General features: G+C 34.8%; 1 protein-coding gene across 1 annotated transcript in view; it reads left to right on the forward strand.

The window, feature by feature from the left end:
• The window catches only part of LOC109535267 (neuroligin-4, X-linked), a gene marked incomplete at its 5' end in the record, with an annotated part of 206712 nt that overhangs the window by 82481 nt on the left and 106946 nt on the right, over nt 1-17285 (forward strand).

Consider the following 17285-nt stretch of genomic DNA (forward strand, 5'->3'; position numbering starts at 1 on the left):
GCATTTGCAAAGTCGAAAGCGTGGGCCTACAAACCTCGCTGATAAAGAATAATAAGGCCCTGTGAGTGCTGAGGCTTCAAAAAACAGTTTTTAACAGAATAATTATTTTACAAATTTCAAAATGGGATTTGCTGAATTGGTCCAAATATATTTTTAATGTAGGTCTGGAGGCTCTAAAATACTTGAAAGCGTTTGTGCCTCGGAAATGTAGGGCAATTTCTCTTTACATTTTGCCCAGAACTATCTTGGCATGTATGAAAAAATTGATCAAAGTTTAATCCATATCCACAAAATGTTAACGTTCAATTAGAAGAATTTTAAAACTTGTTTAACGTATTATGCAAGACAGATACACAAAACAACCGCTTAACAAAAATTACGGAAGCGAAGATTCACACATGGATTCAGAGTGTAGCAATTAACAATCCGAGTTTCCTTAAGAATTTCGAGATAAACTTATTTGGATGGATCCAGCTACAAGATGGTTCAAGGAGCACGCTTCTCTTCTAAACCCAATATATGTAGTGTTCGCCTACTAAAAAAAATCATGCAGCTGGAATAGGCTGCTGGTAAATAGTCTCAACCGTTAAATTCAGGCAGTGAATATCTGAGAAAAATAAAGAGAATCGCCAGAAGGGAGTGAATGTTGATTAAAATCGAAAGAGGAGGAACTAAATGTAGAACCAAAATTGAGAACAATACAAAAAGAAAAATCAAAATGGTGTTGAAGTTGGCAGGCAAAAATAGTGGAAAGAAGAAGGAGATAAAACGTGGCAGAACACAATTTTAGAGGAGGGAATATCGACGCGATAAGAAGGAAGCGTCTATGCAGAACAGAAATAAAAATGAGACAAGGGAAATTGTCTATGATTAACCATAAGCACCATTAGGGTACAAACGTTGGTGACTATGCACTGATCATCTTCTAAACAGTGAGCTTCATCTCTAGTGTTACCAGCTTCTTCGGTTGCAGACTCTTCCGCTGCAGTTTCATCTAAAATTTTATTGAAAAATGTTAACTCCCTGCAAAGGCCAAAGCTTGAGAAAAATCCATACCTACTTCAAATGCCTTCGTACCATAAGAAAGCGGATTTCTTCAATGTTACTGCGAATTAGCGGATTTTCGATTGCACGTTCCTGATTGGACTTTTTTTGCTTTATTTGTTTTACATTTTACAAACTCTAATGGGGTTTTGTGTCTTCACCTCACGCACTAGAAAATATCCGCAATGGCATTCTTCAAAATTAGCAAAAACAACGTGGTTGTGCACCTTTTCCCTTCTCAAATCACTCATTGAACAAAATAATCTACCAACTTGTTGACTTCTTTGAGTGGCGAAGTTTGAAGTCACTAAGGCACAATCTGAATATAATGGACGTTTCTGCTGGGAGTCATACACCATAACGAAACAATCTAACGCGTGGAAACCGCAAAAAGCCCATGTTTTATATGGTTGAGGAGGAGGCATGTTTTCAAAGCCATTTTGTTAGGATCTGGGGAATTTTTTAGGATCTGAGGAAATCTGAGGAATTTTTAACATAGAAAGTTTTATTAGAAGATCTAAGATATTTAGTAGATATTTGGATAAAAGATGTGTAGGTGAATTTACGCTGCTAACCATTGGTCGCAGAGGAATATCTATTTTATAAATTTGTGGAGCCCCGTAAAAATTTGGTTATTTTGTAGTGTTAATTTCAATCGAATGTAATCTGTGAATTCCTTCTTAAATTTTTGAAATGGTTACTATTCATTGGATTTTTGTTTAATTTTGAATAACTTGCTTCATTTGACAGTTCATAATTTTTTTCATCATTCATATTTTTATCATAAATTGCATAATCGCATTACATTTATCAGCAGGAACGATTTTATTCGTTTCATAGTTTGCAAATATTTTAATGCTCTTGGATCTTATAGGAAATTCTTCCTGTTGTCCTTCTCGTAAATTCATGTATATTTAAAAGACAAAAATTTTAAGGCAAAATATCCTACAAACGATTTTTGAAAGCACAAAAAGGATGAAAACTTATCGGTCTTAAGTGAAACGCTTTCTGAAGATGGGCCTTGAGGCGACCTGAATTTGTCACAAACCATAGCAAAATCTTACACTTTATATCGGAAGTTGCCCTGACCAGATGAGGAAGTTAAATGCATTAACCGTTAGTTTAAGGACTTTCCGAATTCGCTATCAACCTTACTGTCCTTTCAGTGGTTTGCTTTATAGCATTTTTAAAGCTTGTACATCTTCTGCAGAAAACGGATGCGGGGGACGAAAACCTTCTGTTGGATGCACTGGAAAACCCTTCTAGACGTCAATTTTAAAATTAAATTAATTTAAAAATTTTCCATAGTTTTCCAGGTTTCAGGATTAAAATTTGACATTAAATTTTTAACTGATTTTTTATTTCTTTGTTTGGATCGAAACACTGGAACCACCCACTAAAATGTTAGTATTATCTGCACACGATGGCCAAAAAGGAGGTAAACATAAACAGCAGGTTGAGCAACACAGAAAAACGTGATGTGAAAGCAAGAACCCTAACAAATAAGAAAAAATTAAATGAAAGCAGCCGAAATGAGGGAAGGTCTTGAGTAGAATCAAAGCAGTGACAAAGATAAATTGCGAAACGAGGCAATAAAGGATGATTTAGATGTGAAGCAAGTTTTCGAAGCAGAGAAAGACAAGAAGGATGAAAGGAGAGAAGGTGGTTGGGACATTTGGTAAGAATGAAGGAGGACAGACAATCAGAGAGGAAATGGGAGGCACATGCATCAGAGAACTGGCAAAAGGCCAAGGAAACTTGGAACAATCAACTGGACAGAAGCCAAACAAATGACATGAAACAGAGGAAAATGACCAAAGTTTGATTACAAGTTATACGTATTACACACGATGTTCGAGAGGGCTCTCTTCGGGAATATTTTACTCAGCTAAGGCAGAAATAGCTTACAAGCCTTCCCAAGATTCCCAACGCAAGATCACGTCTATCTAGGCCATCTGAAATATATTTTAGTCTAGAAAGTTTTGCAAATTTGGTAAATATAATAAATATAAACATTTTACATGTGTGATTTTCGCGCTTAATCAATTCCTTTTGCTTTAAGAAGCTCACCAAAGTGCATTTATAAAGTGGCTGTATCAACAATAAGGAAGAAGTTGTCGGATCTTTAGTTGGCTAAAGATTTAAAGACTTCTTAAAGTTTCAGTTAATGGTTAAAGAGCGTGAATGCTCAAAAAACTGGTAAAATGTACCAAAATATTGATTATTTTGAAACTGAAAATTTTAGCGTGTTTTGCAATGAGCTCGTTGCGTTCCTGCATTCGGGTCGATTTTTTGAAAAAATTAAAAAATATCGATTGTCGGATCTTTAACCGATATCTTAAAGTTTAAGTTGAAGGTAAAAGATCGTGAATGATCAAAAAACGAATGAAATGTACCGAAGATATTGATTATTTTGTAACTGAAACTTTTGGCGTGTTTTTCAATGAGTTTGTTGCATTCTTGCATTCGGGTCTATTTTTTGAAAAAAATTGAAAATTTTCGGCAAAAAATGAAAATTCCACATGCGTGTTTTCTGAGCTCATTCGATTCATTTTGCCTTTAGAAGCTCACAAAAGTGCACTGATGATTTATTTATCATTTATTTTGGATCAATAATAAGAAAGAAATCGTCGGTTAAAGATCTGGAATGCTCAAAAAACGAATAAATTGTAATGAAAATATCGATTATTTCGGAACTGAACTTTCTGGCGTGTTCTTCAAGACGAGTTCGTTGCATTCCTCGCTTCCTTGAGGTTAGAATTATGTAGATTTCAAGACATTTTGAAAAAATTTATATTTTTTCAACAAATCGACCCCCACCCTTTGAAATTTTTTTGCAAAAAATCAAAATTGTGCGTGTTTTTGCACTCAATCGATTCCTTTTGCCTTAAGAAGCTCACTAAAGTGCGTTTATGCAGTGGATCAATAATCAGGAAAACATAGCCGGTTGAAGATTGTCAATGCACAAAAAACGTGGAAAATGTACCGAAAATATCGAATATTTTGGAACTGAAACTTCTGGTGTGGTTTTCAAGGAGTTCGTTGCATTCCTCGCTTCTTGAGATCACAATGATGTACATTTCAAATTTATATTAAAAAAAAATCGACCCCCACACTTTTTCTCAACCATTTCTCAACCTTGCAGAACTCAAGCTTTAATTGTCCAGACTACAGAGTACTTTTACAGGATCCAACATTAACAAAAGACTTCTGATCCGAGGAATTTGCCGCTAAACCTTGAACGCACTCGTTCCATTTAGAAAATGATGAAACTGCTACAAAGTTCATCAGAACCTCTAACCGATTTTGCTTTGGCCTGGTGAATGGCGTCCTGAGAATATCAAATTGTGCACATTAGCAAACCCCAGCCCTGTTTTGATGGCCATATTTTGCTTATTTGCTGACTCTGCCGCTGCCTTTGCGCTCTGAAAGAGACACGTTACTTTGCCCTCTCCAAATTAGTCTAATTTCGTTTTCGGTTTCTCTTTGAGGCAATGCGAAACGTCTTTGCGGTCGTTTGTTTGACTTGGTTCATGTCGGTGCCGGGTGTACGATCTGGGGTTCGGGAATTCGTTGAAAAAATAGCGTAAATTTCCTTCGGAAACAGAAACAATCCAATTATGCTAAGTGGCGTTTCGGTCATGTGTTGGCAAGTCACTTTAAAACTGGGCTAACTTGATAAGGACGTTAACGGAGCGATTAGCTCGCAATGATCTTGGAAGAGTAACGGCAACAATTTACCGTCGACTGCACAGAGAGAAAATGAAATTTTAACGCCCAGCTTAATCCTTATGCTGTATTTTAGACTCCATAAAAGAGCCTCGTTCTCGAAGTATTTATTCATTTCATTGCTCGAGGTGAGATCGTAAAGGGAGATATACGTTTATGGCACTATTACTAGAGACGAGCGCTTCATGCGGACAATATCATTCGGATCTGAACCATTTTTTCGCAGAAAAACTGGAATCAAATCGACTAATTGGCGCCGATTGGAGCTGATTAGCGCCAGCAATTGGCTGACGCCGCATTCAAATATCGACGAAGCAAACAATCAGTTTAGCTCTCTATCGACGGTTTATGTACCGATAGAACATAGCAGATGATAAATTTTGCCGGAGTTTGCAAAAATTAAATTAACAGCACAAAACACAACAGAGGCTATGGGGAGTGATGTTGATACCACAACCAAAAGCCAACAAAAAATAGAACAACAAAATGCTGCAAATTTTAACAATTTCAAGAAAAATTGAACATATTTTCTTGAAAACCAATTATAAGAATTGGTAATTTTGTGTCGTTTACATATTCTTTTATGTATTTTGAGCTTCTTAATCGTCTAGTACCATCCGTTTTTGAATACGTATTGTCAAGAAAAGTTCGAGTTCAAAGTGAAAATTTCGAAAAGCTCTAAAATCGTGAGTAAAAGCATGACGCAAACAGCACTGTTTCTAGGTCGCAGATTTTTATTTGCTAAACAAACAGGTTAAAGAAACTTAATAGGCACAAGACAAAAAATCGAAAAATTGCCAACAAAGAATAAGAAAACAGCAGAAAAATGTTGTGTGAGTTTGCAAATTCTATAAAAATTGTGAAACCCACCGAGGATTTCGAAGGAGTTTTTTGCAAGTTCCAGTTCCATATAAAAGTCATAAACAGCACTTCTGAAAGCACACACTTAGAAAGATAGAACGAGAATCGAACGAAACGAACTGTTTGCTTACGTTCGCAAAAAATGTGTCCAAAATATCAACAAATAATCAGATTGCATGAAAATACGAAAATAAATGATGTATTTTTGATCGAAGCAAAATCACTTCGTTTCCAAGACAAACTCAAGACAAATCTATTGAAACAATTAGAACAAGACGTTGAATAATCTTTTTAATTATTTTATTCACAAACAATGACAAACTTATGACAACATTGAAAACCATAATTAACAAAATTCTTTGCAAGACCAATACATTTTATAGACAAGATACCTCAAGACAATTAAATAGAAAAACAAAACATTTTGTGGCCCACAAATTAATCAACACGCATTTGATAATTGCCACAAAATTCATTAGGAAACTTATTTAGCACAGGAACAGACAAAGAAAACAAGTAAACTTGCATAAGTGCATTCATTTAATTAATTATTAATCACGATTTAAACATTCAATTTAACATGATTACTAGGCTGAGCCTAAAGTTTTTTCGTCGGTTACTTTCACCTCGGAAGAAAATATTTCCTATGGATTAAAGAAAATTTGCTCAAAAATGAAATGAAATTTTAAAATAGATTTATCACGTGTTTAAAAGGATCTCAAGTTTTCCATTGATTTTATAAGCGAACAAGTTGTTTATCCTTCTAAAACCGATCTACGATTTGAGCTGCTGAATCCAATGGTAACATCAGTATCGTCAAAAAATAGTCGTAAGCAAAAATAGTCGGAAAACTTGAAAAGGATTGAAAAAAGGCAATAAATTGGGCTGTAACGATCATAATCAATCAATTTTCTTTTACATTATGTATTTTTGCATGTGTTTTAAGCTGTTGAATCCAATAGAGCCTATTTTTTTAAACATATTTATGACCCCAAATTAAAGCTGCTGATGAAAATTTGAGAGTTTTTCATATTCTTCTGTAATTTCCTCATTTAGAGGACATTTCCTGCTACGTCCAGGGTTTTCCCGAAACCACAACCAATGTGCAACAATCTGACTGGGTTTTTTGATTGATTTATTTCCCACTTGATTTTTCTTTTTGTTGATCTTTTTTGGTTGAATTTTCTTTATGAATCTTGTCCACTTTTGCCATTTCCTGCGATATCTCAAAATTCCATTGTCTTCTATTTTTGTTGCTTTTTAAAAGTCTAATTTATTGTTAAGCACAAACGTCGATTATCAGGAAGCTTTTTGTTCACTTTATCAGTTCCTGTCGTTCGATTTTCTTGCATCGTCTTCGATTTCGTCTTGGAAATGCAGCAGATTTTAGTACTTTTTCTTCTAGTAAGCGTGAGTTATGTGACGCTTAAACCTCTAAACTGCCCGGACTATCATAATTTAAGCTAACTTGCATTCTGTAACTTATTTATACTTGCTAAACGCATAATTATGGTAGTCAGAGAAGTCAGAGCTAAAGGAAGTATTGTATTTATGAAAATAAAGTTTTTAAAAAGGAAAATTCAAAAGTCCAAAATATAACTCGTGTGTGTCGTTGCCTTATGATTTTTTAAAAGGTTTTTTTTCAAACAATTTGAACATTTTTGGATCATTTTGCACTGGAAACAAGGGCGTTTTTTAATCGCAAAACGCCTTTTTCTTTGTTAATACTTTGTTTCCGTCATGTTCAATTGCGTTTTTCACCATTTAGAAGGCATTCCTTGCTCAAAATCACTACAGATTTGCATTAAACTCAATGGTCTTTTCATGTCATATTTTGTCCATTGTCCATCTTTGCTCCTTTTTGTGGTAATTTTTTGAGTTCATTAACTTCTTGCTGTCTCATTTTTTAAACATTTTCTTTCATTCATTGATTTTCTCAATAGATTTTCCTTAATTTTATCCTGGATAAGAAGTGATTTTTCTTCGAGCTAAAATATATTTAATTTATCTTCAATTTTTCATTCAATCTGATTATTTGTTCTCTACAAACGATCATTTTTCGGAAGAAATTTTCGAGAACGTAAATAAACAGTTTGTTTCATTCGATTGTCGTTAAACCTTTCTGTGGTCGTTGTGTGCTTTCTTCACTTATTATTTTTTCTTTTTCTCGAAAAACCACTTCAATGTCAGTCGGTGTGTTTCCCAGTTTTTGCAGAATTTGCAAATTCACAAACGTTTTTTCTTTATTGTAATCTTAAACGGTTTCCTAAGTTATTCTGCTGTTTTTCAATTCTTTGTTGGCAATTTTTGGATCATTTTGCGGCCAACCCGGGTGGATTTCAAGTGCGTTTTGGGTATCTTTAACCTACTCGTTTTGTAAAAAAAAATCTAAACGGTTGCGGTAAATTTTCGCACAGAAACACACAGTTTCCAGTTGGTTGTGGCGGCTTAGAAATGGTGCTGTTTGTGGCATGTTCTGGGAACGTGACTATTATTCTCGAGTTTTGGAGAATATTCTCCTATACAAAACTGATACTAAACGCATCAGAAGCCTAAAATACATAAAAGAGTATGTAAATGAGAGAAAATTTCCAATTTTTTAAATTGACTTTTACCGTTGCAAGAAAATTATGTGCTTTTTCTCACCAATTTTTTAAGTTTTTTTACGGTTTTTGCTTATAACATAATAACGTATATAATCTAAAACAAAATTGAAGGATGTTGGCCGTTACAGGCTAATTCGTTGTATTTTTTACTCAATTTTCGAGTTTTCCCTGGATTTTTGCTGATAACTACTTTTAATAATCCTTAGAGGAAAACTGATGGTAAGCGAAAAAAGCTTCAACCATGAAAATACCGAATTTGGAGCGGTTTTTAGAAGGATAAACAAATTGACGTTTTTTCCATCAATGGAAAATTGGAAGTGGTTTGAACGTTTCAATCGCTTTTGATAATCCAATTCGTGTTGCGCTGAGTTTTTAGAGCCGTAAGAATAGAAGAGACTTAAAGGGAAGATAGTTTACAGCACAGATTTTCACCCGGGCAGACAGTCTCTCAAGAGAAAAAAGTAATCCAAGGAAACATGCACCTAAATTAAAAGTTGACCAAAATTCCTAACGAATTTTTATAAAGAAACCTCATGACAATTAAATAGAAAAAAAAACACAGCATTTTATGGACCACAAATTAGTCAACATGCATTTGATCTTTGCCAGAAATTTTATTGGAAAACTTTACAGTTTTAGCCAAGGAACAATCAACCAAAACACATCAAATTAATGAAAGTGTATTTATTTGATTAAATCACGATAGAAGCATTAAATTTAAATCAACACGGTTGCTATGCTTCGCCTAATTGTTTTTCTTCTGGGACTTTCTCGACGAAAGAAAATTCTTCTATAGACTTTCTCTGGAAAGTCTAAGGAAAAATTAATTGAAGTTTTAAAATAGGTTTATCACGTGCGTCAAAGCACCTCAAGTTATCCATTGATTTTATATTCGAAAAATGTGTTTCATAATTTACTGTAGTTTCCTAATTTATAGGACATTTCTTGCTCCTTTCAGGGATTTCCTAAAAATCACAACCAATGTACAATAATCTGAATGGGTTTTTTGATTGATTTATTTCCTACCCGATTTTTCTTTTTGTTGATCTTCTCTTTTTAAACGTCGATTTCCGTTCGTTTCTCAATAGATTTTCCTCGATGTTGTCTTGGAATCGAACTCATTTTACTTCATGCGCAAAAACGAATTTAATTTATTTTAAATTTTTCGTTTAATCTGATTATTTGTTGACCATTTTGTTGGAAGAAATTTTCGAGAACGTAAATAAACACTTCGTTTCGTTCGATTATGGGACTTGTGGGCAGTGTGTGCTTTCTTCATTACACATTATGATTTTTCTATAGGATCTTAACGGGCGACCTGAATGTTTTTCGATATTTTTCCAGTGAACAAGTTAGCATTTTTTCAGTGCCGAAAAACTACTTCGATATCGGGCGGTGTTTCCCAATTTTTAAAGAATCTGCAAACGCAAGAAAAAATTTCACTTTCAAGAGAAAATTTACAATTTTTTAAATTGACTTTTACGCCGGCAAGAAAATTGTCTGCTTTTTTTCACTAATTTTTCAAGCTTTTCAGTCTTTTTGCTTGATACTGATATATACAGAGTGTAGTGCAAGTACGTTTGGATATATTTCTTTAATATACCGTGTCGCAAAAACGATTAGTTTCCCATCTACAGGGTGATGGGGTTTTAATTTAAAAGATGTTACTTATTAATATTGCGGAAACCGCTTGGAATGTTTAAACGAAATTTACTTCTCAAACATCTTGTGTATATAACCTGAAACAAAATTGAATGATTTTGATCGGTACAGGCCAATTTATTTAATTTTTTACTAATTTTTAGAGTTTTCCGGGGATTTTTGCTTATAACTATTTTTAACCATCCTTAGGGAAAAACTGATGGTACCAGTCGCCGATTAAGCAGCTCAAAACAAGTAAATAAAAAAAGCTGCAATAACGAAAATCCCAAACTTAGACCGGTTTTAGAACGATAAACAAATTGGAGTTTTTTCTATCTAAAATCAATGGCAAACTTGAGGTGCTTTGACTTTAATAAATCGACTTTGAAAGTCCAATTCTTTTTGAGCTGAGCATTTAGAGGCTGAAGAATAGGAGAGATTTAAAGGGAAGAGAGCCGATTGAACAGATCTTCACCCGGGGAGACAGTCTCCGAAGAGACTGTGTTGACGTGTGAATAAAATGTTCAAATCTATACTAGGAAACATGCACCTAAGCTAGATTTTCACCAAAATTCTTAACTAACTTTATTCACCAGTATTCCGCAGCAAACAGAGATTTAAATCAAACAAAAAAACTGGCAACTGGTGACAAAACGCAAACTTAGAAAGACTGCATATTTTTTCGTGCGCTGTTTGGCAATGAAATAATATACAATTATTTCGGCGTTTTTTGATAAAGCTAGCAGCGTTGCGTACAAAACCTCCAGCCAAGTTTTCTGAATTAATTTGCTTACTAAATGAAATATTCTCTTAAGGCATGAGTCTAAGTTACTGTACGGTTCCCTTTAAGTGATAGTTTATTAATCATCTTTTAAAAACGCATTCGTTCGTTCTCTACTGTGAAATAATGGCCTCTTGACCAAACCCACAACGAAAGAATGTTACTAATAAAAAATTAATGCAGTTTCTTTGGCTGCTTAAAAAACCAGCAAGATTGCAACTAAGCCTAGAGCTTTTTACTCTTAACTACTGAAACTCGCACATGAACAGTCGAATTTCCTTCGCACAATTTTATTTATCTGTTTCTGCATTATGGGCGTTCGAAACTGAGCAAGTCTCTTTTTGTAAAGTTAATTTGACCGTTGGCTCCCTTCAAACAAGAACAACTTTTCAATTGGAAGGTGTTCGAGGTGGAACAATCGCTGCGCATTCCCATTGTGGAAAACGCAAACTATTTCCCATTAAAACTGAGCGAATGTTCAATGTTACGATGCGATTCCGTTACTGTACATTTCGAAAGTTGTCCACAGTCACCAATGGTAACTTTATTGGCAAACGGAAGCAGGCCGAGCTTTCACATAACATATGCAGCTTTCCCGCATGTCGTTGTGGAGTTTCGCCGTTAGGCCAATTGTTTTATATGAGAAAACTTTGAAATAAAGAGCTTTTACTGGGGGCTTGCGCCTAATGCTGTCGTTAATCACATCAGGCTTATTTGGCCGCAATTTATCGGCCAACTTTCAGCAAGCAGGCGAGTTTTCCCGGTCCTAGGGTTTCTCCAGTAGCTCAGCAAGTGGGTTTTTCTGGATTTTTCCAGCTGCCAAAGCTTCTCACATGCATATTCCATTTAAGTGCGGGAGTAGAAACGCGTGAAACTCACCCCCGTCTGAAAACCGCCCCTAGATCTAATAAAGATAGCTTAAGGAGGCGTCGACGCGTCGTTTGGCATTGCCGGAAATGCTCAGATGATTACCAAAACTCTAAACTGTAATAAAGGTATCTTACCTTTTGGATTTACGGTTATTACAGCCTGGGGGGCCGAATCCGCCCGTGCCGCCCTCAAACTCGCAAGATATATTGCTTTAGCTGGCGGCGTTGACAACAGCAGGGGCGGAGACGATCGCCTCCTAACCGGATCCATTTTCGGAAAAGTTTCCAGTACTGAAATTAGATGCTCGATTGCCGGGAAACGGCAACTTTGAACATGCCTAGGAGTGGGATTTCATCGATTTCACATGTCAGTTTTCTAGTTTTCCATGCCAGAAAGTTGCCAGCCCCCCGAAATTGGAAACTCTTCGCGTTTGATTTGGCCTCAATTAAGTCCTCTTTAAGCTGCCACGAGGGGACTCGATCGGTTTGCGTTAATTACGGCTAATTAACTGGTGTTTCTAAGGAGTTGGAATCAATAGATGATTGAGGAAATGCGAAAACAAGTTAACGGGATTGGGATTCTTCAGGAAACTTTCCTTGCGCTTCCAAAGTCGGCTTAAAATTCAGAAGGCAGCTAGAATGGAAATTTATTAATACAAAGTGCTCTTTGACTGGATTTAATTAAGCTCGTTGAAATGCAAAATTTGCTTGTTAATACTCCCGTAAATCAAATACAATTTTGGATTAATTATTAACATTCACCGACAATTTATGGTCGAATTTCGACTCTTGCGATGTCTCTAAAAACGTTTCTACTAATCCCAGTATTTTCTCAATAAAAGCCGCAAAACACTCTAATTTTCTTTAATGCAAGTTTCACTTTATCGAGATTCATTGCGGTTTCTGTAAGCAACTTCATTACAGGCAGAAACTTTGACTGACAAGTATATGAGAGCGTTGGTTTCTTTAAAAAATCATAGTGAAAAAAGGAAACCAGCACTATTTGAATAAATTTGATGCTCCCTGGTATGTGAGTCGAAAAGTGAACGAAACTAATCGAAAGTCTTACCGGTATTTCTAGAGTAAAGAGAAGTTGCTGAAAAGAGGAAATGTGTCAGGAAAATTGAAGGAGCTTGGAATGGTTTCAAATTGAACATAACGAAACTCCTGGAAGACGATATTCGATTCAGAAAAGCCAACAGAAGGCAAAAACGAATGACAAAAGAAAATCGCATGGCATGCGAATTTCAAGATACTCTCAGCCGAACACACGCAGCTCAATAGAAGATGCAGATATAGGAAAAAGTTGAGCTAAGCTAAGCCGTTCTTTTAACAACAGTTTTCTTGGGAATCTCACAAAGTAAGTCAAGAAACCATTTCTCTTTCCAATGAAGAATATAGAAAATTTGAGAGAAACTTCTGAATGTTCTGTGTTGGACATGTGGAATTTGACCACAACTCTGTTACTGTCGAATTGACTTAAAAATTTTTTAAAAGCAGTTAAAACTAATAATTCGTCTAACTTGGGCTTTTCGAAATTTAAAAATCGGTTGCAAAACGTCGAAGTTATGTGAGAAACAGAGAGGATTTTACAAAAATTTTCATTCAATGATAATGCTCACAGCGGCGGAAAAATTTAACATATTTTTACAAAAAATTCAACTCTGACTCGTAACTAATTTCCTGTTGGTCCGCTTTCAAAACATGTATGTGTTTTGAAGAGCATAAAATTCCCAATTTTTGGGTATTTTTACCATTGGAATCGAGTGATGAATTTTGAAGTTACAGAAGAATATACACGTGGGATTTTTCTTAAGCTTTGTTAGTGTCCCATCGATTTCAAAAAAATGTAAAGCAGTTAAAAGGTCAATAGTTTGTCTAACTTTTTCCGATCCAAGTTTAAAAATCGGAATGAACTTAGAGAATTTTGGAAAAATTTCATTGATCGACAATCTTCAAACCAGCCGCAAATGTTCATACATTTTCCCACAAAATTCAGGATGAAAATCGCAACTTTTTGACTGGCAGCATTTTTCCTATTACTCCATTTTCTAAAAATGTTTCACTATTTTCATTATTTAAATCGGTTGATAAATCTAGACGTTATTAGAAAAACGAAAATCTACACAAAATATTTGGTGCCAAATATGTGCTTACTCTCCGACCGATTTTAAAGGGCGGAAAAGTATTTAAATGGTTAAAAATTTGTCCAACTTTGGTCTTTTTAAATTTAAAAATCGTTTGTAAATCGTCAAAGTTATGAGAAAACCCAGACAGATGATTTAAGAAAATTTTTCATTGATTGATAGTTCTGCCAGCAGCAGCAAAAGTTCAGGTTTGTTGCAAAAAATCAAATCAAAATCAAAATTTTGCAAATTGCAACTGCTTGATTCGTAACACCGTTTTATTGGTATGTTTTAGATGATAATTCTTCCAGCAGCGTCAAAACTTCAGGATTTTTGCAAAAAATTCAGCGCCAACTTGCAAATCGAAGCTCCTTGATTCGTAACATCTTTTTATTTGTCAGTTTTCGAAAAACATAAGTGGGTTTTAAAGGCGCAGAAAAGTCCCCATTTTCCAGTTTTTCAGTAGCCATTGAAATCGGTTGAGAAATCTAGTTATGGGAAACACGCACAGAATATTTTGTGTCAGACATGTGGTATTTTTGCCAAAAACTCTATTGCTTTTGGATCGATTTGATAAAACTAAAAACTAAAACGCGTTTGAAAGGCCAAGAATTTGTCTCTCTTTGGCATTTTCAAACTTTAAAATCGGTTGCAAAATGTTGAAATTATTACAGAATCAATAAAGCGGATTTTAGAAACTTTTCAATTAATTGTTAATCCTCATAGCGGGCAAGGGGCGTTTCTAAGGCCACATATTTTTCTAGCGATTGGCTTTTTAAATTTCAAATTTGGTTTGCAAAACGTCGGATTTACGACATAATCAACATAGAGGATTTTTGAAAAATTTCCATTGATTGATAAACCTGAGAACAGCCGCAAAAGTTCAGACCTTTTTGCAAAAATTCCGGCTTGAAAATCGGGCTGAAAATTTGACTCGACACAGTTTTACTGTTGGTACGTTTTCGAAAAACCTTCAGGATTTGGGCGTAAAATTCCTCATTTTTTCGTTGGATCATCAGAGGATCATTGAAATAGGTTGAGGAATTTAGAAGTTATGAAAAAAACTGCACAGAATCAGACACAATTTTGTGTCAGACATGTGGTATTTTTGTGGATAGATTTCAAAAGCCAAAACGACWTTAATAGGCCAAAATKTTTGCTAATTTTTGCATTTTGAAACTTTCCAATCGGTTACAAATCGTTGAAATTATGATGAAATCAACATGGAGGATTTCAGAAACMTTTTCATTGATTGATAACCCTCAGAGCGGGCAAAATTTCAGACATTTTTCACAATCATGCTKGAAAATCGAAACTCTTTGACTCGTAACTCTTTTCCTATTGGTCAGTTTTCTAAAAACCTGAATGGGTTKGAAAGGATAGAAAATTCCGCATTTTCCAGTTTGTTGATCATTGAAATCYGTTCATTACTATAGACGTTATGAGAAAAACTGCCCAGAATATTTCGTGTCAGTTATGTGGTATTTTGGCCCAAAGCTCTRTTACTATTGGATAGATTTCAACAAACCAAAAAGCCTGTAAAAGGCCAAACTTTTTCCATTTGAAATTTCGGAATCAGTTTCACAGTGACAAAATCAATATAAAGGATTTTCGAAAAATTGTCATTAATGGACAATTCTAAAACCAACTGTAAGTTTTCATACATAAAAAATCCAGCCTGACAATCGCAACTGTTTTACAGGTAAAATTTTTCCCATTGGTTCGSATTCAGAAAACCTACATGTCTTTGAAAAGGCATAAAATTATCCGGTCTTCTCTCTCTGAAATCTGTTGTCGAATGAGCAAATTATAAGAAGCACTGCACAGAATACTCTGTGTCAGACAAGCAGTATTTCCGCCCAAAACGTCGTTACGATTGGATCGGCTTCAAAAACCAAAGAGCGTTTTAAACGCTAGGAATTTATCGAACKTTTGCSGTTTGAAACTTAAAAATGGGGTGCAAAACCTCGCAGTTATGACGGAATCAACATAGAGGATTTTACAAAAATATTTACTGATGAATGATCCTCAAATCAGGGGAGATTTTCCATAAATTTTTGCAAAAAAATCAGCTTGAAAATCGTAACTCTTTCACTGGTCAGACACTTTTACGAGCATGAAACTCCGCAATTGTGAAATTGGAAACGAATTTTTACATTGCCAAAAAATTGAAGCGTTTATTTTTATAATTTAAATTTATTTATTTAGTTTTTATTCTATCAAAATAATTTTCATTATTTTGAAGCGGCTCGGCTTTCATTTTTTAACTCGCAAATGAGACGTGGTGCAAAACTAATGTCAATATACTTTAGCTCTTCTCGATTGAGTAAGTATAGATATGCTAATTTTCAGTTTAAGAAAAATCCGAGGTTTATCGGCTTTTTTTGTACAAGTATTTGGTTTATATTAATATGCTTTAAGTATTGAGCAACTCGAATACTCGAAACTGTTCAACTTTTGTTTTCTAACTCGAAAGCAGGAGGTCACACGGAAGAACGTCAAGAGGGCTTTTGTCTACCAAAATATACTAAACATTTGAAAACGAATTTCTACTTTGTGAAAACTTAATGTCGTATATTTTTTAATTTTAATTTTAATTTTTTTACTCGGAAACGGGGCATCGCACAAAAAAGCAAAAGCTTTTCTCTTACTGATTTATCATAAAATTGGAAACGTTTTTTAACTTTTGCCAAAAATCGAGTGCGTATGTTTTCTTAAATGAGAAAAAAATGTCGACTTTTCCAATTTTCTGTCGACGATACTGCATCTGTTCGACTTTTGTTTTTTTCACTTCGGAAACGGAGGTCGCCCGGATAATTTTGTCTTCCAAATTGGCCAAGAAATTGGAAACAAATTTTCTGTTTACAAAAAATCAGTGTGGTATTTTTTTAAATTAAAAATGTCTCATGTATATATTCACATGTGTTGGGCCCTTGGTAATTTTTTCACTCCAAAATGAGGAGCCCCTCAAGAAATGTCTAAAGGGTTTTTCAAAAAAAAAATGCATCCAAATTTAAAAGAGGTGAAACATCGCCTATTTTGCTATTGAATATGCAAAAGCCAAACGTATGACTGTGGAAAGCTTGGAATTGTTGAGCTCGTCAAGGAATGTTTAAGAGAATTTTCGAAACTGTGGTATCTGAAATCACCAGACACTCTTGTAAGGCGCCTTTCATTAATTAGTTGAGCCAAAGCCAAAAAAGGCAATTACTATAGCAACAAAAAAGAACCATCATCAGGGGGTTATCTAGAATTTTCTAAAGATTATAAGAGAAGAAAGAAGTTTTTCAAAAACATTTGAGAAAAAACCAAGGAACATGGAGGACTAATCGTTTCTTTGCTAAAGAGGCAGAAGTCAAGTGCATGAATGCGAAAAGTTTCCAAATAATGCCCTTATCAGGAGATTTTTAACATTTTTTTTAAATTGACTGTTTTTTCAACCAGGTCATTTTGCACGTAGTTTTTCAAAATTTAAATTAGCCAATCCTAAAACACGTAAAACATCGGCCATTCCGTTATTGAAAAGGCAAAAGTAGATTGAAGATTTTCTGAGTCATTCAGCATTTGCAAAACACCAGACCGCCTTGGAAAGTGCTTTTCATAAATTAGTTGAGCCAAAGCCAGAAGA

Source organism: Dendroctonus ponderosae, unplaced genomic scaffold (genome assembly GCF_020466585.1).
Source record: "Dendroctonus ponderosae isolate FM_Combo_2020 unplaced genomic scaffold, Dpon_F_20191213v2 Dpon_F_20191213_10, whole genome shotgun sequence".
NCBI classification, from domain to species: domain Eukaryota; kingdom Metazoa; phylum Arthropoda; class Insecta; order Coleoptera; family Curculionidae; genus Dendroctonus; species Dendroctonus ponderosae.